The sequence below is a fragment of the Canis lupus genome, chromosome 1 (genome assembly GCF_011100685.1).
Source record: "Canis lupus familiaris isolate Mischka breed German Shepherd chromosome 1, alternate assembly UU_Cfam_GSD_1.0, whole genome shotgun sequence".
NCBI lineage: Eukaryota > Metazoa > Chordata > Mammalia > Carnivora > Canidae > Canis > Canis lupus.
In genome coordinates this window covers 97,653,076-97,675,347 of record NC_049222.1, presented here as the reverse complement: position 1 = coordinate 97,675,347, position 22,272 = coordinate 97,653,076, and positions in this window count along the sequence as shown.

Genomic DNA, 22,272 nt, shown 5'->3' with positions numbered 1-22,272 from the left:
GCCCTTGCCGTGAGGAAATGCTTTGTAAGGTCAAGAGATGTGAACACATAAGGATGGTTCTCAGGGTTGGCTACAACCTTATTTTATTTTATTTTATTTTTAAATTTTTATTTATTTATGATAGTCACAGAGAGAGAGAGAGAGAGGCAGAGACATAGGCAGAGGGAGAAGCAGGCTCCATGCACCGGGAGCCTGATGTGGGATTCGATCCCGGGTCTCCAGGATCGCGCCCTGGGCCAAAGGCAGGCGCCAAACCGCTGCGCTACCCAGGGATCCCTACAACCTTATTTTAAAAACAGTATATTCACGGGACACCTGGGTGACTCAGTGGTTGAGCATCTGCTTTCAGCTCAGGGAGTGATCCCGGGGTCCTGGGATTGAGTCCTTCATCGGGCTCCCCACAGGGAGCCTGCTTCTCCCTCTTCCTGTGTCTCTGCCTCTCCCTCTGTGTGTCTCATGAATACATAAATAAAATCTATTTAAAAAACAGTATTTAGAACATCTTATTATAAGACATAGGAAATAAAGGTAAGCAAAAACAGAAAATACATATTACGTATATTTAAATGTTGGTTTATATCTGTCCACCCTTCTGTCTACACCCCTGCCCCCCACCCCACATGTACACCACACACTTAAAAATAAAATACAATTACATCAAGCCAACCATTTTATAATCTGAGTGTTTCCACTTAATGGCTCCTCAGGATGTTAAATATTCTTTTGTAGCACCATATTTAATGGCCCCCTCGGATTTCAGTATGTGAATGAGCCATAGTTTATTTGCCCACCCCACAGCCATCACCACAGAGCCAATCCTGTGAGTGTACCCAGTCACTCGGCCCAGCCAGTACCATATAGAGCAGAGGTGGCCAAGTCCTGCCCAATTCTTTATTTGGGAGCAAAACATATGCTTAGCATTGTTTGTTTATTTATTTTTAATATTTTAATATATATTTTAAAGATGTTATTTATTTATTCATGGGAGACACACAGAGAGAGGTAGAGACACAGGCAGAGGAAGAAGCAGGCTCCCTGTGGGGAGCCCAATGTGGAACTCCATCCCAGCACTCTGGGATCACGCCCTGAGCCGAAGGCAGACGCTCAACCGCTGGGCCACCCAGGAGTCCCTAGCCTTATGTATTATTACTGAAGTAGAGTTGACAATGATTCTTATTTTTGAAGGATAAATGAAACACCCCCCCTATAATTTTAGGACATTGATTCTCATGTTTATTTCATAGACAAGGAAACCAAGACTCAGAAAAATGAAGTAACTCATCTAAGTCCATCTGTGGTGGTGGAACCAGAATCCCCTCCCAGATCTGAAAGCACAGCCCACCATCCCAGCCCTCACACTAAATGTATGAGGACACCGCATCCCCTGACATGTGACCAGCCCTCCATCACACACTGTGCTCGTAGGAGCACTGTCTCGTCAGGAAGCGCAGTGTCCCCTGGGGCACCCCGGAGCATCCCGGAGATCCTTTGAGGCTGTGTCGGACAAATGTGTGCCCACATTGTGGCAAATGTGCCACACATTTGTTTGCCCTGGGCAAACACTGGGCACCCCACACACACCCCCGTCCCCAAGCCCCCAGTCCTCTCCCTGCACGAGTGGCTCATGCTCCCAGGCAGTAACGATCACCTACTCCTTGCCTTTCTGGGCCCAAGAATTCCCCAGAGTCCTGCCCAAATGCTCTTGTCTTTGACTTCTCTCCAACCAAGTTTGGCTTCTCTCAAAATTAATTGTTCCTATGGCACCTGAGTATTTCGAATATCCTTTATTAAATTTTTTTATTCTGTCTTATAAAAGCTGTTCTCACTTAGAAGAGTGTTTATGTAACTATTGTTTAAAAATAGATTTTAGGGCAGCCCGGGTGGCTCAGCGGTTTAGCACTGCCTTCAGCCCAGGGCCTGATCCTGGAGACCTGGGATCGAGTCCCATGTCGGGCTCCCTGCACGGAGCCTGCTTCTCCCTCTGCCTGTGTCTCTGCCTCTCTCTCAAAAGATTTTATTTATTTATTCACTAGAGACACACAGAGAGAGAGGCAGAGACACAGGCAGAGGATTCCATCCCAGGACCCTGGGATCATGACCTGAGCCAAAGGCAGATGCTGAACCGCTGAGCCACCCAGGTGCCCCTGTGTAAGTTTTTATTATTAAAATATAACCTGAATTAATTTATCTGTCAAATGAATGCTCTTTTAAAATATTATCATGAGAATATGACAGCTTCTATTAAAGGTTCTTGGCACGTATATTTGTGACATGTTGTTTAGTACAGAGGGTTGTGTACATGGGGTCTTGGAAGCTACCCTCTCTTCTTTGTTCCTGTGACTATTAGAGTGAACGTCCCCAAGGGCAGGGACTTCACTTTGCTCACTGCTGCACCTCTGTGCCTAGAACGGTATGAGCTATCTAGAATGTGCTTCAGAAATATTCATTGAATGAATGCTTGCAGCAGTGAGTCCCCATTCATCAAGCGATCCCAGCCTTCTGGTGACTAAGGCAGCGCGCAGTTCATTAAGGCATCATCACTTGGAATGGAACAATAAGCAATGGTGGCTTCTGTCCATTGTCTACACACTTAATACCCTCAGAAGCCCTGTTTCTGTCAGGTGGACCCATGATGCAGAGGAAGCTGATCTTCAAAGAAGAATCACAGGGAAAGGACAGTCTTTGCAACAAATGGTATTGAAATTGACAGAAGGCTTAAATGTAAGACCTCCCACAAGTCACTAACAACAAAACTTAACAACTCAGTTGAAAAATGAACAAAAGACTCAAACAGATATCTCCAAAGGAGATAAACAAATGGCCAACAAGCTCATGAGAAGATGCTTAACATCACTCATCATTAGGGAAATGCAAATCAAAACCACAACGAGATAACATGTCACACCTATTAGGATGGCTACTCTCAAAACAATAACAACAAAAACCCCTCAAATATCAAAAAACAGAAAATAACAAATGAAGCGTTGGCAAAAATGTGGAAAAAGAAGAATTCTAGTGCACTGTTGGTGGGAATATAAAATGGTACAGGTGCTGTGGAAAACAGGCCAGTGATTCCTCAAAAAAGTAAACATGGAATTACCCTGGGATCCAGCAATCCCACTTGTGGGTATATTCCCCAAAAAAATTGAAAGCAAAAAAAAAAAAAAAAAAAGCAAAAAAAATTGAAAGCAGGGACTTAAAGAGATGTTGGTGAACCCATGTTCGTAGAAGCACTATTCTCAACAGCCAAAAGGTGGAAGCAACCCAAGTGTCTGTCTGCTTGGATGAATGGATAAACATCATGTGGTCCATCCATTCAGTGGAATGTTACTCATCCTTGAAAAGGAAGGACATTGTGACACCTACTACGACATGGATGAACCTTGAGGACCCTGCGCTAAGTGAGATAAGCCAGTCACATGAGGACAATTGTGACGGAGGAGGTAGTGCCATTTCACTGTCAAAACAAGATGATTATCAATGAAAAACAAATGATATAATATGCAAGCGAGAGGACAGGACAGAAGGCCAGCCATTCTTGCAGGTTCTCTGCGCTGGCCACTTGTGTCTGTCCCGCTGCGGCTGACACGCTGCCCTTGTGCACGGGGACGTGGGGCGGGCAAACCAAGGGTGTGCAGTGAGAGATAACTAGCTCCCCACATAAAGAATGGGGGTATTTCCCTTTAAAAAAAAAAAACAACAACAAGCTCCCTACATGAATCGGGGCTAGAAAAAAACGCTTTCCCTGAAAACTGGTTACTGCGATGCTGTGGTAAGCGAGAGACCGCGCCGGGAAACACATAGCACATCTGCAGGTTGGCGCTACCTGGACCCTTCTCAGTAACCATGGTAACTCCTGATACATGGGCAATAATGAAACAAAAAGGCATTAACTTTTAATGCCTGTGTAGTGAGTTTAATCAGTCTTTGCCTGAGCACCAGCCATTTTTACCAGAAAAAAAAAGGAAGGAAGGACTACTGAATCACAGAATTTTAGTGAGGACATTATGAATTACCCCCAAAATTAGAAGCTATGGGTAATTAAAACTGATACGTTCTAGCCTCAAAGCTCACCAGTCATGTGGACTGTGAAGTTTACAAAGATGAAATATTTTTAAGGACCTGACTCATCTAGAACACGGTGGAGGATGGCTCTGTACCTGAGAACAGACATTGGAAGTTACGCATCGCACTGCAGCTATGGTTCGTCCTGGAAACAGTCTGTCCTCCTGATGCTACGGACTCTAGAGTCACTGAAACAGAAGTGATGTAAAACTCCATCAGCGCCTCAGGGCCCCGCAGCCTGTGTCTTGGCAAACAGGTGCATGAGGGCCGAGGGCGAATGGTCTAGCTCCCAGCTGGCTGTGGGTTTCGCCGTCCTCCTTTTAACGTTACACATGCATGAAATACGGTCTTGTGCATCAAAGAGTTATTTCATAATGAGGTTTTACGTTAAGATGAAGCACGGGTAGGAGAAGCCCACCCAGGGCCTGGGTCTCAGGCCAATCCACGGTAGGGGGAACAGGGGTCGGGATGGGGAATATAGTCCTTGTGGAAACACACGAGCCCTGGAGCTTCTCATCTGAGGGGCCCGGGGGGCCTGAGCACTTGTACTTCTAGCGGGTTCCCAGGGGCTGCCACCGCTGCTCTGGGCCACCCGAAGGGACCCGTGCTGGCTTCTGCTTTCCAAGTCAGTGTGTTTCTGCAAACGCACGAAATTCACTCTGTTTTCCTTTTGCTCCAACTTCTTGCCTTTGTTTTCATGTTTGTTCTTGTTTTAAGATTTACGTCAGATCTGGTAAACAGGCTCCAATCCCCGGGAAAATCCAGGAATTGAGGGTTTTCCCTTATACCTGGAGTACTGGAGACATTGCGCTTAGACGACAATGCAAAATATACATGACTTACCCAAACTGGGCAGGCACCCCAGCCTCTGAACCTCCTCAGTGGGTTCAGCTGTGTATTGGACCCGTAGCAGAAAGTCTGGCACGAGCCTCATTACGAGAGGTTAAAACAGCACCGTATTTCCAGAGCAGTCGATGGATATTCCATGCCACGACCCTGGTGTTCCGTGTCCCGTATTCCTAGGAAGCGCGCATCGTTTCCTAGGAAGTATCTTTACTCTCGGCTTCAAGAAAGGTGTTCTCGTGTTTTCTGCTTTCCTGCTGCCTGTTATTTATTCCTTTTCTCTCTTACTTGCTAGTGTAATGAGAGTACTGGAGGATGAGCCTTTCCCACTGTGGGTCCCGACACTTGGCTCTGCCCCCCTGCCCCTCGAGTGGCCGTCCTCCCCCGCACCCCCTGCCCCCTGTGTCCCTGCAGCCAAGCGGTGCCAGCGCTTCTCGGGCTCCTGCCTTCCCCACCGAGGTCGCTGCTGCTGGAAGCGGGAGACGCGCCTGCAAGCCAGCCGGGAGCCGCCTGGTGGCTGTCGCCAGGATCGCAGAGGAGCCGGCATGGGGAGCGAGGTTCCAGCCCCAACACAGTGCAGATGCTTTAGAAGGACGAGCGGTGGGGGTGGCTCAGCTCGAGGTCTCCCACCTCCCAGCTGGCTGGCCTCACCCCGCCCAGAACATCTCTTTCTCAGCAGTGGACAGAGCTTCTTCTGAAGGTGGGCTTGCCTCGCCTCAGGAGGAAGGACTACCTGGCATCCTGACTTCCTTAAGAACCCGCATTTTCTGTGGGTGTGTGCAGGCATGTGGGCTGGGCGGTGTGCCCCCACTTCTCTGTGTGCCTTAGCAGTCCCCTGAGCCCATGTGAGGAGCATGCGCCAGGCCTTGCTGCCCCGTCTGGCCACCCCCTCCCAGTCTCCCACTGTATCTACAATAAAACCCAAACTCCTCACCAAGCCCCATGTCTCTGGGGACCTAGGTCCTGCCGTTCCCTGCTCTGCTCTGCTCTGCCCTCCTCTGCCCCACTGTCCCCCTTCTCTTGTGCAGTGGTCAGCTCTATGGCCCCTCCCCAGTGGGGCCTTATCTGGGGACCAACCAGTGCCTACCCATGCACCCGTCCATCAGTCACATCACCAGCCTGGTTTTTTGCCAACACTTACCTCTGCCTGGAATCCTCCTCACTGTTTCTTTCTTTTTTAAGATTTTATTTATTTACTCATGAGAGATACAGAAAGAGAGCCCGATGCGGGACTTGATCCCAGGACCCCAGGATCACACCTTGAGCCAACCACTGAGCCACCCAGGGGGCCCCACCACTGTTTCTGTCCTTGCTCTCTGACCACCCCCATGGCAGGCCCCTGGCATGAGTCACCAGGAAGGCTATGGATGTTCACAGATGAGAGGGCTCAGCACGCACAAGCCTCCTGGAGGGTGTAGGATGACCAGCCGTCCAGCTGGCCCAGGGCAGTCCCTGTCCTAAGCACCTAATGCCTCCATCCTGGGAGACCTGTCAACTTGGTTATCTAGTCCTTTGGAGTGATTGGGAAAACAAATGACATCCAAATACTTTTTATACATATAAAATCTTCCTCTGGGTAACAATTACATGTGCAGGTTACCCTTAACGCTCTGAAGAGAAAAGGCAGTTGAATTAGCAGAATTAACCTACCTCAGCCTCTCCATTTGTTTTTGTCTTCCCACTTAAAATACATACGCAACATATTGTTAAAAAAACAGGATCGCGTTGCGTTTCACAGGTAGTGTTTTTAATTTTAAATGTCATTGCAGAAATAAAGTGTTACAAACACTGCCTGCGTGACTCATTGCTGGCAGGGCTTGAAACTTCCCACTTGAAGTCATTTCGATTCCTAAAATAAGTTTATTCATGTGCTTCTTTTATATTACATTTTCCTGGGATGAGAACTCAAAATATTGAGTTTTTCATGTTTTATTTTCAAAAGACATGTTCCCCAGCATTTCTGTTCCTCCTTGACATCGGAGGGGAGACTCCTGTCAAGGGAAGTCGTTACATTGATGACACTGACCCGGCTACTGGCGGTCGTCTAAGCGGGGAAGGGACTCGTCGGCCTGTTTACATTTATCAGGATGAGTCACCAAAGGCACTGAACATTTCAAAAGATCAACCTCACATCTCTATTTGGTGAATTAAGATGCAGCCACGTGCACTCTGCAACCACCCACGCTGTACCAAAGAGCTTGTGACTTCCCTCAAGTTGCTGAAAGCGTGTTAGAAGCCAGCTAAGTTCTCTGACCGTCGTTAAGATTGTCCCGTTGGCACCGTGGGTGGGCCCCAGGACCCGCCGTGCCCCCATGCCCTGGGGGAGCCTCTGAGTGACTAATTTCCCCAGAGGACATGTGTCCCAGCAACCTGCCATTCTCGTTGTCCTGGTGCCCAGGAGGAGGCCCTTTCCGACCTTCTTCTCCATAGAAAAATAATCCACGGGTCCTGAGGATGTAGAATTAAGTGCACACTGAATGCTGCCCTGACCTCATCTCCTGAAAAGCAGAGAGCAACCCGTCTGCCCAGAAACATCACGGGTGAAATCGGCCCGCCAGTCCTCTCCGCAGGACCTGGGCTCCTGGTGCCTGTGCAGAGGCCAGACCTCAGATAGCCTATACTTGGGCCCCGTGTGCTCTGACGGACAGATGATGGGCCACTTGGCAGGTACACTCTGTCTCTCTTGCACAGGGTCTCCCCACACCAACCACTGGGGCCCTGGCCCACACTCCCCACTTTGGTGGCATCCTGGTAGGTGTTTCTGGAAGCAAGGCTTCACTGGACCTGAAAGCATGAGTTGGCAAGGACTAATTCATGTGCATAACGACAGTATGGAAGAAGACCACACACGATGGAATGTTCTAGAGCAGTGAATGTTAAAACTCAAACATGGATAGAGATAAAAGAACTGCTTGAGTGCAAATGAATTTTGAAATATCTGTAATTTGGAGTACTTTATAACAATTGCAGGTTGCAATTAAGGTATAATCTTTATTGATAGTTTCTGCTTTGTCTTCTTCCTGGCCACCAGAGTCATTTTGGACTATCTCTAAATGCTACAGTTGCCTGAAGAGCACAATCAGTGTTAACCATACAGCAATGAATAATACCTGGGATGGAATCGGCCCTCGGCTGAAGCCACCTGCCCCCATGCCCCTTGGACAGCTAATCGCTCATTGCCACTACCTGGGAAACAGGTGAAGATCTTCGGGGGTTGCTCCAGGGACATGGCCATCCTCTTCATGCACACCCCTTGCCCCCCCGCCCCCCAGGCTGCTCCCTACAGCACTGTCAAGGAACACCTCCCTCCCCTGCAATACTCCACCCTTCTGGAAGGTTCTGGAACTGCAAATCCCAACTAGCCAGCAAGCTGGTAGAAACTGAGTCAAGGGGACGCCTGGGTGGCTCAGTGGTTGAGCATCTGCCTTCAGCTCAGGTGTGATCTCAGGGTCCTGGGATCGAGTCCTGCATCAGGCTCCCCATAGGGAGCCTGCTTCTCCCTCTGCCTGTGTCTCTGACTCTCTCTCTGTGTCTCTCATGAATAAATAAATAAAATTTAAAAAAAAAAAAGAAAATGAGTAAAGGAATCTGGATAGTGAGGATAAATAGCACAAAACTGTTGCAGTGAACCTTCTATGAGCTTCTCAGACCTTTGTCAGAGCACACTGACTCTGCAGCCTCTCCTGGTCACAAGCACAGATGAGGACAGAATGGCCACTTGAGTAACAGACAAATGACTCTGCCCATGGTCAGGCGAAGCAGAAACAGGAGCACCCAGCACTCACCACGAACCAGACCACAAGCTGGCCCTGGGGAGACAGGCATGGGTGAGACCCTGACCTGGCTTCACATGGCACACCATCCATGTGTTAAGACGGACACATAAATGATTAACTTTAACGTACTGAAAACCAAGTGTCCGTTAGAGCAGTTGGGTACACGTGTCAAAGTCCACCAACTTCTGCGAAAGTGGCATTTGCTGGGTTGGCACCGGGGGACCCACAAAATTATTGGCTGACCTGGGCAGTCGGGCCTCAAACGGGACACAAACCACAGCAACCCAAAGATGTCCTTGGACAGGATCCTTATGTGTCACCTAAGGTGGCTGTTATGCCCACTGCCTACCATCTCCGGGCACCTCTGTTCTGGGTTCACTTTCCTGCTGGAAAAGATGTTTATGTTCTTTTTTTTTTTTAATTTTTATTTATTTATGATAGTCACACAGAGAGAGAGAGAGAGGCAGAGACATAGGCAGAGGGAGAAGCAGGCTCCATGCAGGGAGCCCGATGTGGGACTTGATCCCGGGTCTCCAGGATCACGCCCTGGGCCAAAGGCAGGCGTTAACCGCTGCGCCACCCAGGTATCCCTTATTTTTTTAATTTAATTTTTAAAAGATTTTATTTATTCATTCATGAGAAAGAGAGAGGCAGACATAGGCAGAGGGAGAAGCAGGCTCCATGCACCGGGAGCCCGACGTGGGATTTGATCCCGGGTCTCCAGGATCGCGCCCTGGGCCAAAGGCAGGCACCAAACCGCTGCGCCACCCAGGGATCCCAGATGTTTATGTTCTAACGCGGGTTATCACACCCTGTGCTTTGAGTCCCAGGGGCTGCAGCCCGGGAGCCGTCAGAGGGAGGGCTGAGGCGGGACGTGCCGGCCTTCTGCACCCGCGCACAAAACGGCCCTTCCAATGACATGTCCAAGGGGCCTCTGCCTAGCATCCTGCAAATCCCACAAATGCACCGCCCCGCTCCCCCAGGTAACGCAGCCTGGGGTGACATATGACCTCTGCATCCAGAGCAGGACACGGCCCCTCACCAAGGCCGCACATGGGATTTGTGGCTGGCAGACCAGACATGGGGTCATGGCCACATGAGCTGAATGGATAGAAGTCCATGTTTTGGGGCACGAACGGTCTGGGTTCTGGGGCCCTTCCAGCAAGTGACTTGGTGTCAGGTCCCTGCTTGCGTCTCACTGCCTTCACGACTCCACGTTCCATCCCTCCGAGTCCCTGACTGCTGGCCAGATCCGTGTGAAGGATGCCAGCCGGGTGGAGGCGCCCCACTCCACACTGGCATCCATCTGCCTTTGCACCTGCCTGTCCCCCATAGGCCTCCCGCCTGCAGCCCTCAGAACACAGCTAGCAAACACACTAAGGGGCACAGGGTTGCCCCGTGATCCTAGCATGAGCCGAGCGACAGTGACTCCCTCCAGCTCTGGTTGCCGTAGAAACAGCTGCCTTCACCCCTGCGGCACAAGGATGTGTGGCCCTCTCACCTAGCCCTGCACAAACACCAACCCTTCTGGTGGGGGGGGGGGCGGGGGACACGGGGTGCCCAGCAGCTGAGTGGGACACTGATCTCCACCTTCTGGCTTAGTTTCTTCTCACCAGGACCGCGCACAGCTCTGGAGCTGGGGCCACAGTGCTCTGCAGGCTAGGAGGACATTAGGCCTTCTAATTCCAACCACTTCTCCTCAGTCGACATGTGTCCCTGTCTACGGTCCCCCAGAGCCACCTGAGACAGGGCAGCCACAGCCCTACGCCAGGCTCTCCTGCTGTCCCTCTGCACGTCCAGGTCAGCTCATCCCAGGGCTCTCCTCACACGGCTCTGTGGGAGGCTGGAGAGGCAGAGGGAGGGGGCCAGGTGGATGCCCCGACATCCCAGGACTCACAACTGCTTCCTGGGGTTCTCGGGGGCTTCCCAGGCCCAGCTCCATAGTGACCACAGCCAAGCAACATGGGCCGAGCCACAGGACGTTTCTCAAATTCAGAAAATTTAACATTGACGTTTCATATAATCTACCGCCCCCTCAGTGTCTCAGAAGTGTCCTTTATAAATGTTGTTTTGCAGGCACAGGCCCGCATACCGCATCTGGCCCTGTCCCCGTGGCCCCTGCCATCGGGAGCTGTCCCTCAGCCTTCCTCTTTCTTATTCACAGGCCACGCTTCCGTTCTGTTCAAGGTTTCCTTCCTGTTAGATTTTTGGTGTAGGTGGTGGTGTGGGCTTCTTAGGGTAGCCTCTGAAAGCACACAGGGTGTCTGCCCTGCATGGGCAGAAGTAGGAGAGACGTTAGGGTTCAAAGCCATATGCCAAGAAAGAATCCTTGAGGTGTCTTTGGTGCCAAAAGGTGGTTTTATTAAAGCAGGGGGCAGGACCTGTGGACAGAGAGAGCTGCCCTGGGGTCAAGAGGAGTGGCTCCCCCATTATATGCTCTCAACTTGGAAGAGGGTTTGGGGGAGTGTAAGCCTCCCAGGAATTTTGGAAGCAAGGTCTCCAGGACCCTGAGGGGACCGGCTATTATTGGGAAAGTTAATTTATTATAGTCTAATAAAACCCGAGTCAGGAGACCCTTCAGATGTACATCGGTGGGCCATGTGCTTGGGGGACGATCGCCAACGCGTATCTTGGGGGTTTAGAGATAAAGGAAATTTCTAAAGGAATTTTTATGTTAGAGCAGACTCACAGGGTCCTAAGGTTGCCTTTGCCTTCAGCAGAGTGTCCGCATCAAGGCAGCTGAGTCCCTGGAGAAGGGTCCCCCTGCTTGCGTCTAGGATGGTCGGTGGACGGTAGGGAGGAAGGGAATCTAATAATCCCTCCCCTGCCTTTGCTTCCTACGTCATGGGTGATGTGCATTTTGATTACTTGGTTAAAGGTGTTACCTGGTTTCCCTCTTTATTATTATTATGATTCTTCCCTTTTTTAAAAAAAAATTTTTATTAATTCATGAGAGACAGAGAGAGCGAGGGCGAGAGTGAGAGCAAGAGAGAGAGAGAAAGAGAGAGAGAGAGAGGCAGAGACACAGGCAGAGGGAGAAGGAAGCTCCCTGCTGGGAGCCCGATGTGGGACTCAATCCTGGGTCTCCAGGATCACACCCTGGGCTGAAGGTGGCGCTAAACCGCTGAGCCACTCTGGCTGCCCTGATCCTTTTTGCGATTAATTAAATTTTTGCGTGGGAAACCTTCACACGTCCTACCAAACCATTGAACAAGGTGAAGACGCTTCTTGCATGTGCTCTGGGGCACAGAAATTACTTCCCTAAATATTGAGCAGGATTGAACTTCCCTAAATGTTGAGAAGTGACGACACCACGCACTCCATGGGCACCTGCCCGAGGTCTGCCGCTCACGGCCCCACGTGTTTCTGACCCAGACTTTCCTTCCCATTTGACAGATTTCCTTCCTTCCCCCCGAGAAGCTCCTGGAACACAGTCACTTCCTCCTTGGACCTGTCTCTGGACACACCTTCCTCTCCTCCGGTGAAATTAAGTCCCTCCTGCCTCCCGCCGAAAAATCCAAACCCCTGCCCACAGTGCCCTGCGTTCTAGTGGTGAGCTCATAGTGACATGGTTTGGAGTAGAGGGTCCATGTGATGAGGGAGCAGAAGCCAGCTGAGGACGAAGCACAAGCTAACACCCTGCAACCCGCCCCCTCCACTCCCGGGTGGGATACGGGTGACGTTCCTCCAGGAAGCTCCCAACTGTCTTAAAGTTACTGGTGGGAAACAGGCCTAGCTGAGAACAAAGCACATTGATGTGTCCTTGAAACAGGCAGGGGGACCCTCCTCCAGGGACTCAGCTGCCTTGATGCAGACACTCTGCTGAGGGCAAAGGCAACCTTAACCCGACCCCCAGGACCCTGTGAGTCTGCTCTAACATAAAAATTCCTTTAGAAATTCCCTTTATCTCTAAACCCCTCAAAATACATGTTGGCGATCATCCCCCAAGCACAGGACCCACCGATGTACACCTAAGGGTCTCCTGACTCGGGTTTTATTAGACGGTAACAAATGACTTTTCCCAACAATAGCTGGTCCTCTCAGGGTCCTGGAAACCTTGCTTCAAAATTCCTTAGAGACTTACCCTCCCCTTCCCCCCCTCCCAACTCCCAGGTGTATAACCAGCACCCCTCACAGGCCTGGGGGAGCCGCTCTTCCTGCCCACGGGTCCTGTCCCTTTGGTTTAATAAAACCACCATTTTGCACCAAAGATGTCTCAAGAATTCTTTCCTGGTCGTCGGCTCCAAACCTCACCCCACCAACCTCACCTACATTCCAAAACTACACCGTGTGGGCCAACGGCAGGGAGTTACTGTGAGCAGTAACTGATTAAATAGATTTTCTGGCCTCTGGAGGTGGAGGGTAGGAGGGTGGTGTTAGGGCTCCAGGAAATGGAGTCTACAGGTTTCTGGAGATTGCTTTCTTCTCCTAAGTCGTTAAGACAGTTGCAAACTGTTGGAGACTCAATCTTGCACGACTGTGATCTCTGCCAGTTACCCATTTGCTTTTCCCCTTTCCTTTGTTTTAGGGCGGCCAGGAGCGCCTGAGGAATGTCACACGTATTCCCAGCTCGGGGGTGGGGGTGGGGGTGGGCTGTGGGGTGTCCGCTTGGGCTTTGTCCTCAGCTCGCCTTCCGCTCCCTCACCAGTAGTAAGAACATTAGTCAGCTCTTCGACCCTCCAGTGTTTGTGTTCTTCTAAAAACTTGACTTTTCACCAGATGAGTCTCCGATTGTGAGGACTCTGGGTGAAATGTGTCCCCTTTGAGGGAAGGTTTGTGTGGTGCGCAGCGGAGGCAGCTGTGCCTGCTTATGGCCTGGCATCTGCACCCCTCCAGGAGGCACTCCCCACCCCCCACCAGAACATGCTTCCGGCTACCGGGGGCTGCACCCCACAGTCTGGTGAGTTTCAAACTGAGAAGCCTACAGATCACTTGTAAAGGGAAATAAATCTCCCAGATCCTCAGTGTTCACTTCACATCCATTATGCCGGGGGTGGGGAGGGGGTGTGGAAATCTCCGCGATTTCCTCATAATGTTACTTAAATGCTGATAAAAACAGAGTAAGGTTTATGTCTCTTAAACCATTAAAGGCAAAAGGATTAATCAGATAAAACTATACTAGCTTCAGTTTAAATACAAACTAAACCAGGGACGGCTGGGGGGCTCAGCAGTTGGACGTCTGCCTTTGACTCAGGGAGTGATCCCGGAATCCTAGGATCAAGTCCCACATCAGGCTTCCTGCGTGGAGTCTGCTTCTCCCTCTGCCTGTGTCTCTGCCTCTCTCCCTGTGTCTCTCATGAATAAATAAATAAAATCTTTGAAAGAAAAAATAAATACAAACTAAACCGACTTCAACTTAATGCGATGGGTAATGTTGTTTTGCTGAAACCAGTCATGGCTGTTGACACAAAAATGGTGGAGGATGTTAAGGATGGGCTCTTTGGAGGCTGGCATGACTCACCAGCACCTTTGGGCTTTTCAATACTTGAAATTGTGATATTGTGACTTACACTAAAAAGTACCTATTTAGTCTCCTAATCCCATCCTGGCACGGAGCTCCTAAAATTCTTGGAATTGACAAAGTGTCTTTTGTTTTGTTAATGAGACACCTTAGGAATGCCCCTAGGTGACCCAAGACCAATCAGTTGATTACAAGGTTGGAATTTCCACCTCCTCACCCTCTGACCTCTAGGGAGGGGAGAGCGATTGGAGGCCTAATCGCCAGGGTCGATGATTTAATCAATCGCACTCTTGTAGCAGAACCTCCGCAAAAACCTGGGAGAACAGGGTCTGAGAGCTTCCAGGTTGGTGAACTGGGGTAGATTTGGGGAGAGTGATGTGTGCGCAGAGAGGACAGGGAAGCTCTGTGCCCTTCCCCATGGCTGGCCCTGTGCGTCTGCGCTCCCGGGTTGTGTCCTCCTCCGATTAAACTGGTGACCTAGTAAGTAACACGCTTCCCTGAGTTCTGTGAGCCTCTGGAGCAGATGAACGGAACCCAGGGAGGGGGTTGTGGGAAGCTGTGATCATGTGGCCTGTGGGCCAGGAGCAAGGGTAACAAGGGGTTGTGATTTTCATGCAGAGTTGGAGGATGCTGTTGGAACCTCCAACCTGGGGCCAGTAGGTCAGAAGCAGAAGCAAAGGTAACCACCTGGATTTGTGACTGCATGGGAAATGTGGGGCAGGAAGTGATGTGGGATGGGACGCTGCACTGTCTCCAGGTAGGTGGTGTCGGAACCCAGCTGAATCGTAGGACGCCCGGCTGGTACTCCACCCTGCTCACCTGCACGCTGGAATCCAGTGATCAGGAGCACAGACAAATCTCTTCCTACTTTTTCTGACAACTGCAAGCCTGATCGTGCTTCCCCTGCTCTGTTCAGGTGACGCAGTCAATCTAACTGTTGGGTTCTCATTGGCCACAACAATTAATAGGAACAAAACACAAGCTGCAATGGAGGAGGCTTACAGATGACACAGAATTCATTTGTCCATGGGCCCACCCGAAGGTAAGCAGTCTGGCAGAGAACACCAGTGATGGAACAGAGGACTAGATGAGGACAAAGCACATTGACATATCCTTAAAACAAGCAGAGGGACATTCCTCTACAGACTCAACTGTCTCGATGTTAATACTCTGCTGAGGGCAAAAGGCAATCTTAGCCCCACCCCCAGGATCCTGTAAGTCTGCTTTAACAAATAAAAATTCCTTTAGAAATTTCCTTTATCTCTACCCTCCAAGATACGTGTTTGCAATCATCTCCCAAGCACATGGCCCACTGATAAACATCTGAAGGGTCTCATGACTCAGATTTTATTAGATGGTAATAAGTGATATTTTCCCAATAATAGCTGGTCCCCTCAGGGTCCTGGAGACCTTGCTTCCAAAATTCCTTAGAAAGTGCGCTATCCTCAAACCCCTCCCAACTCCCAGGTATATAACCAGCCACCCCTCACAAGGCCTGGGGCAGCCACTCTTCCTCCCACGGGGGTCCTGTCCCTGGGCTTTAATAAAACCACCATTTTGCACCAAAGATGTCTCAAGAATTCTTTCTTGGTCATCGGCTCCAGACCTCACCCCACCAAACCTCACCTACATTCCAAAACTTCATCACAAGGACCCTGCCACCCCTACCCCGCCCCAGAATGATGGAATCTGATTTGAGAAACATTGCTCTTTCATAGCTGCCTCTGTTCACATCTTTTTTTTTTTTAATTTTTATTTATTTATGATAGTCACACACACACAGAGAGAGAGAGAGAGAGGGAGAGAGGCAGAGACATAGGCAGAGGGAGAAGCAAGCTCCATGCACCGGGAGTCCGACGTGGGATTCGATCCCAGGTCTCCAGGATCGCGCCCTGGGCCAAAGGCAGGCGCCAAACCGCTGCGCCACCCAGGGATCCCTTTTTTTTTTTTTTTTTAAAGATGTCTCATGAGAGACAGAGAGAGGGACATAGGCAGAGGGAGAAGCAGGCTCCCCACAGGATCCCAGGACCCCAGGATCAAGACCTGAGCTGAAGGCAGTTGCTCAACCGCTGAGCCACCCAGGCGTCCCTCTGTTCTATTTTTTAAAAACTATTTTGCTTAACGCTTTCTAGATCTAATTCTGTTGGCATGTAGACAGACGGGTGGATATAGAGATAGGTAGCTGTAGAAGCCTGAACCTTATGAATCCGGGCAGGCTGTGTTCTGGGATGACATCGGGAATATACATCCTTAATTTCACTGAATACTGCCAGACTGCTTCCAGAAGGGTTGTATCACCTTATGTTCCACTCATAGACCATGAGTGTCGGTCCCATGCTCTAACGTCCTTGAGAACACTTCCTAATGTTGGACTTGATGATTTTTGCCAATATCATCGGTATAGGGAAGCTACTATGGTTGCTATAATTTGTATTTCTCTGATTACAAATGAGTTTGGTCACATCTTCATACACTGTTAGCTTTCCAGATGTTTCCCGTCTGCGAATAGCCTATTTATATTTTTAGCCAACTTTCTGTTGGGTTTCTGTTTTTCCTTTACTGTTTTGTGTAGATCTTCCATTTGTATAGATTTTTTTCTGTTGTCTCCATAAAGATCTTGTGCATTCATTGTTAGGTTAAGGCTTAGATACCTGGGGCATTGCTCACAACTTTTCCACATTGTGGTACTCTTCAGAAATGATCCTCAGGTGGTGATAGCAGGTGTCTTTTGTATTATTTCCAATGTTAAAGAGGATGTTTCAAAAGTTTCTCCATTAAGTATGTGTTTGCTGTAGGATTTTGTATGTAGCTTCTAAAAATAAGAAAGTTGTCCTCTGTGTTGGTAATTCTCATTATAGATCAGGGTTCAACTGTATCAGATGATTTTTCTGCATGTATTAACATGGCATTTCCTTTTCCTTTTGTCCGTCGTGTGTGAATTACATTGTTAGATTGTCTAACTGCCATTACACTCATTGCTGTTTTGTTTTTGAGACAAATTCCCCTTGATGCAGTTTTTAAAATAATGTGAGGTTCACTCAGCTAAATTCACAACCACATTTAAAAGGGAATGACTCTTATCTTGCTTTTGTTGTTCTCCGGTTACCCTTCTCTGATTCTGGTGTAAAGGTTAGGGGAGCCTTGTACAATGAGTTAGACTGTTTTCTCCTTGTCTAGTGTCTGGGCCAACTTGCTCAAAGATCCATCCCACCCAGGTTTTCAAGTTAGTGTATGGTTCAGAACTGTGTCTTGTTAATGAGAGAGCTCAGCATTCTTCCAGTGCGAGGGAGGCTGGAAGGCTAAAAGCATTTCATGGAGTTAATTGCAGCTGTGATGCTGTACATAGCTTAGTTTTTCTTGATTAGATTTGCTGATGTGAGACTTGAATCTAGAACATGACTATCATTGTATAGGAAACTATCCCCACCCTCAAATTAGTGACTGGGAACAGTGATTTATTTTTTCTCATGATTCTGAGGGTTGGTTGGGCAATTCCCTTCTTCATTTTCATTCATCTCACTCAGATTCTGCATTCAGCGCCTCTGGCACATATTTGGCAGTTGGATGGGGCTGGCTGGCTGGTTGAATGGTTGGATGGATAGTTGGGTGGATAGCTGGATTGATGGATGCTGATTGGCTGGGTGGATAGCTGAATGGCTGGGTGGTTGGCTGGATGGTTGGGTGGATGGCTGAATGTTTAGATGGCTGGGTGGATGGTTGGATGGTTGGACGGATGGCTAGGTAGATGGCTGGGCCACCTTGTTGTCTCCCTGGCCTGTTGATACTAGGATCCAGGGCAGCATTACAAGAGGGAGAAAGCAAAAACAGCAATGCCTCTTAAGAACTAGGCTGAGAAGTCCTGTAATGTCCCTTCCACTATATTTTGCTTGTGAAAGCAAGTCACCAGACCAGACCAAAGGTGGAGAAGAGGACTCCAACCTGTCGACAGGAATGTAGAGTCACACTGTGAACGAAGGGCATGTGTGCTGAGATGGGAGGTGTTTCTGTCTATAAGTTAAGCTTTACGATGTGGTGTTAAAACATTTAATTTTGCTACTGCAGATGGTAGCAGGACCAAGTGATTGTAGCAGACTGCTCTGGTGATGGGTTCTTAATCTCCTTCAATCTCCTAAATTTACCAATAGCTGCAAGGATAAGTACCTTGGCGTGTACTCACTTCCCTCTGGTCCTGCCTATCCCAGTTGCGTTGGCTGCTGAATTGTTAATAAGTGTTGTTATAAATCCTCAATCAATGTATTAAGTTACTTGTTTTGCTATATTTCCAGTATATCGTGAATTTCATCCAGGATTTATTTCTAGTCCTTCATCCAACACTCTGTGCGCAGCAACCCGTTTTCTCCCTGAATTCAGTGCCGGCCATGGTCCATGCATCATTTCTTTGCAGGTGCCATCTGGCTTCTCCCTGGAAGCTCCCAGAACTTTACTCTGTCTTTGGTGTTCGTGAATTGCGCTAGACCCAATGTGGTTATATTTTCTTATCTCCATTACTCAGCTCTCTACAAGCCCTTCCAACCTGAAGTCTTTTTTTCTTAACACTGGGCGGATACCCAGACATTATTTGTAGTAGCATTTCTTCCTCTCCTCTGTTTATTGTTTCTCTCCCTTTGGGACTCCTCGTCACAACAGTTGTCATTCCTTCTAGTCTTCATGCCTCTTTCCTTCCTGTCTTCCCTCTCTTTGTCCCTTCCTGGTGTTTCCCGGGACTCACTGATCTGTTCCTCATCCACAGTATTTCCATTTATTGAATTTTTGGTTTGACTCATCCTGACAACTGCAGCTGCCAATACCTTTTCATCTCTTTTATGGCATTTACAACTTACATTCAGAATTCAAAAAAAGACTGAACGTATGTACAAAATAAAAAAGTTTAAAGCCTTTGATGAAATACAGTATTTATAATAAACATTTAGCAAGCCAGGAGGGAAGGGGTGTGGCCTCACAATGGCGAAGGGCGCTAGGACAGCAGAGCTGCAGCCAGCGCTGTGCTGGGCCTGCTGCCACTTCCCGAAGGCAGCTTGCCTGTTTCCTGCCACCTTATCTTAATTTCTACAAGCCCCTGCCACAGTCTTAATTATCACAGTTCCTTCATAAATCATGGTTCCCGAGTAGATGACACAAAAACTCTCTAAGGGCCTGGTATATAGGGGGAGCCATTTGAGGTTTCTAAGTCAGCAGGACTGTACCTAAACTTTGTTTAAACGCAAAGCATGATTTATGGCTCGTCAAGCGTGCGTTGTCCATCTGCTTTGCCCATGAGGAGCCTGAAGGAAAACATTTTGTCCTTAAGAAATTGATCCATGCTCTTACTCCCTACTTTCCATGACATTAAAACCCCTGGTTCCCGCCTCCGTGATCACCAATAGTCTTCTTGAACTTTTACAGGAATGTACTTCTGATATGTTGATTTATGGCTCTTTTATGTAAAAAAAAAAAAAAAAAAAAAAAAAGGGATATAGCCCTTTAAAAACCGATCATTCTCCGGAGCACTTTGGTCCCTGTGAAGATCGTATTTCCCAGACAGCTGCCCTAATCTGGCCTCAAATAAAACTGTTTTCTTCTTTTATTAGAGGGATTTCTGGTCGGTCTGCATTGACAGAGTCCAGGGAAGTATCTGTGCTATTTTTGGCTCTTTTCTCATCAAAGGTACTTATTCCTCAAATGTGGCATTTTTATTGGAATGAGACTACATTATGATCAGTTTGGAGGGAAATTTTTTTTTTAAGATTTTATTTATTTATTCATGAGAGATAGAGAGAGAGAGAGAGAGACAGAGAGAGAGAGACACACACAGGCTGAGGGAGAAGCAGGCTCCAAGCAGGGAGCCTGATGACTCAATCCTGGGACTCCAGGATCACACCCTGGGCTGAAGGCAGGCGCTAAACCACTGAGCCACCCAGGTGTCTTTTTTTTTTTTTAGTTTGGAGGGAATTTGTATCTTAACCACGTCAAGTCCAAGCATGAACACAGTATATCTCTCCATTCATACGAGTCTTTATGTCTCTCAAAAGTTTACATTTTTGCTTATCAGGGCTTTGGGTATTTTTTTTCTTAGGTTTATCTCCAGTCTGTGATATTTGGTGCTGATATAATCATATTTCTTTTTTTGCATACGTTTTCTAGTTTTTTGAAACTGGTTTGTTAGATTGCAATTAACTTGTACGTTGATCTTATGTCTGGATATAAATATAATTCTATCAGTTGCAAAAGCCGTTTTATTTCTTCCTTTCCAATTATTATGCTTTAAATTTCTTCTTTAAGGTGATGGCTCTGAATTCCAGCACATTGTTCAATATAATTAGAGATAATAGAAAATTTTAAAGAGAATACTTCTGATGTTTCTCCAAAAGAATTACATTAAATGTTTTTTTATAGCTGTTTCAATGAAGTTAACAAAGCTTCCTTCCACTTCTATCATGAAGAGTGCTATCACCAGTGAATGGTGGGTTTACTGAGTTTGTATTTTAAAAGAATGGTGAATTTATCAATTTTTTTTCCTGCATGATGGAGAGGATCATTTTTCCTCCTTTATGCTGTTAATGTGCTGTATTACATTAACAGATTTTCTAATATTACACCATCTTTGCATTTGTAGGATGACGTGTCATCTTTTTTAAGAACACAATTGGATGCAGCTGGCCAGCACTTTATTTAGGTTGTTTAAGTGTTATCTGTGTCCGTGAAGGGGGCATTCATTTCCCTTCTCATATTGTCCATGTTTGGATCAATGTGATTCTTGCCTAATAGAATGAACTCTTCTGCTCTTGGTAGACGTCTTCTGCAAAGCCTTTTGGGTCTAGTGTTTTCTTTAGGAGACTTTAATTAGCCTTCGATTTAATACATATAGGAACTTTCAGGCTTTTTTTTTTTTTGGCTTCCTGAGCCCATACAGGAAGACAGTAAAGGGGAAGCAGAAGAAACAACAAGAGACCAGGCAGGTAACATAATAAAACAGCAGACTCAAAGCCAAGCATCAACAGTTACATTACATGTAAAAGGCCTTAAGTACCAATTAAAAGATAAAGACGGGAAAATAGATAAAAATAGTTTCTTGTGTTGAGCTGGCTGAGAGATAGGGGCACCCAAAATGGCAGACATCTCAAAATGGGTCAAAATGGCTGGTCAAAGCAGCCATGACCACCACATCATCTCCAGCAAATCGAAGCCTAGACGGGAAACCGAAACTTTCCAGCCAGGACTTTCCAGCCAGGGACCACCCCCATCGTCTGTACTATCCCCACCCCCAGCCATCACCTAGGGACTCGGTGACCCCACCCAGACCCGGACCCTGAACCAAGAAGGCTTAAAAACCCCCACACTCCCCAACCCTGGTGTGACTTCTCTGACTCAGGCCACCTCTCCGAGTCTTGGAACCTCGCCCAGGAGCGCTCCCCATTAAAAGCACTCTCGAACATACTGCCAGGCTCTGCTGTTTTTTTTTTTTTTTTTTTTATTTCTCTGCCGTTCATTTTGGAAAAAAACTAATATCTTGTAGATGGTATTTACGAGAAATTCATGTCAAATATAAAGATTGAGGTGAGTTAAAGGCAGAAGGATGGAAAAAGCTGTAGGATATAAACCCTGATGAAAAGAAAGCTGAAGTGGCTATGTTTGCATCAGACATTGCAGACTTCAGAGCAGAGACGAGAATTAACCAAGATGAGGAGAGACATTACATAACAAAATGGTCCACTTGCCAAGAAGACAGCCTTCCTAAGTGCACCAAATTAACAGAGCTGCAAAATCGGTGAAGCAAAAAATTGGCAGAACCACGAGGAGACTATCAGTCTGAGGACTGAGCCCTATGGAGTTCCCACATGGACAAGAACCAACAGGCATTAGGAGGGGCCAGTATAGGTGGAAGGACAGTCTCACACATCCTTTCAGCAAAACTCTGATGGCCTCAACAAGATCCCTGAAATGATCCTTCCTGTTAATAGGGTCCCAGGAAAAGAGTGAAAAAAAAAAAAGAAAAAGCAAGCTGTAGAATATTTTATAAAATAAGGATGTACACATGAACCCCTAGCTCTGGAAGGGACACGTCTGTACTAAGCACACAGCAAAGTCCATGTGGGTGATGCACCATGGCCAGTACATCTGTATGGGATT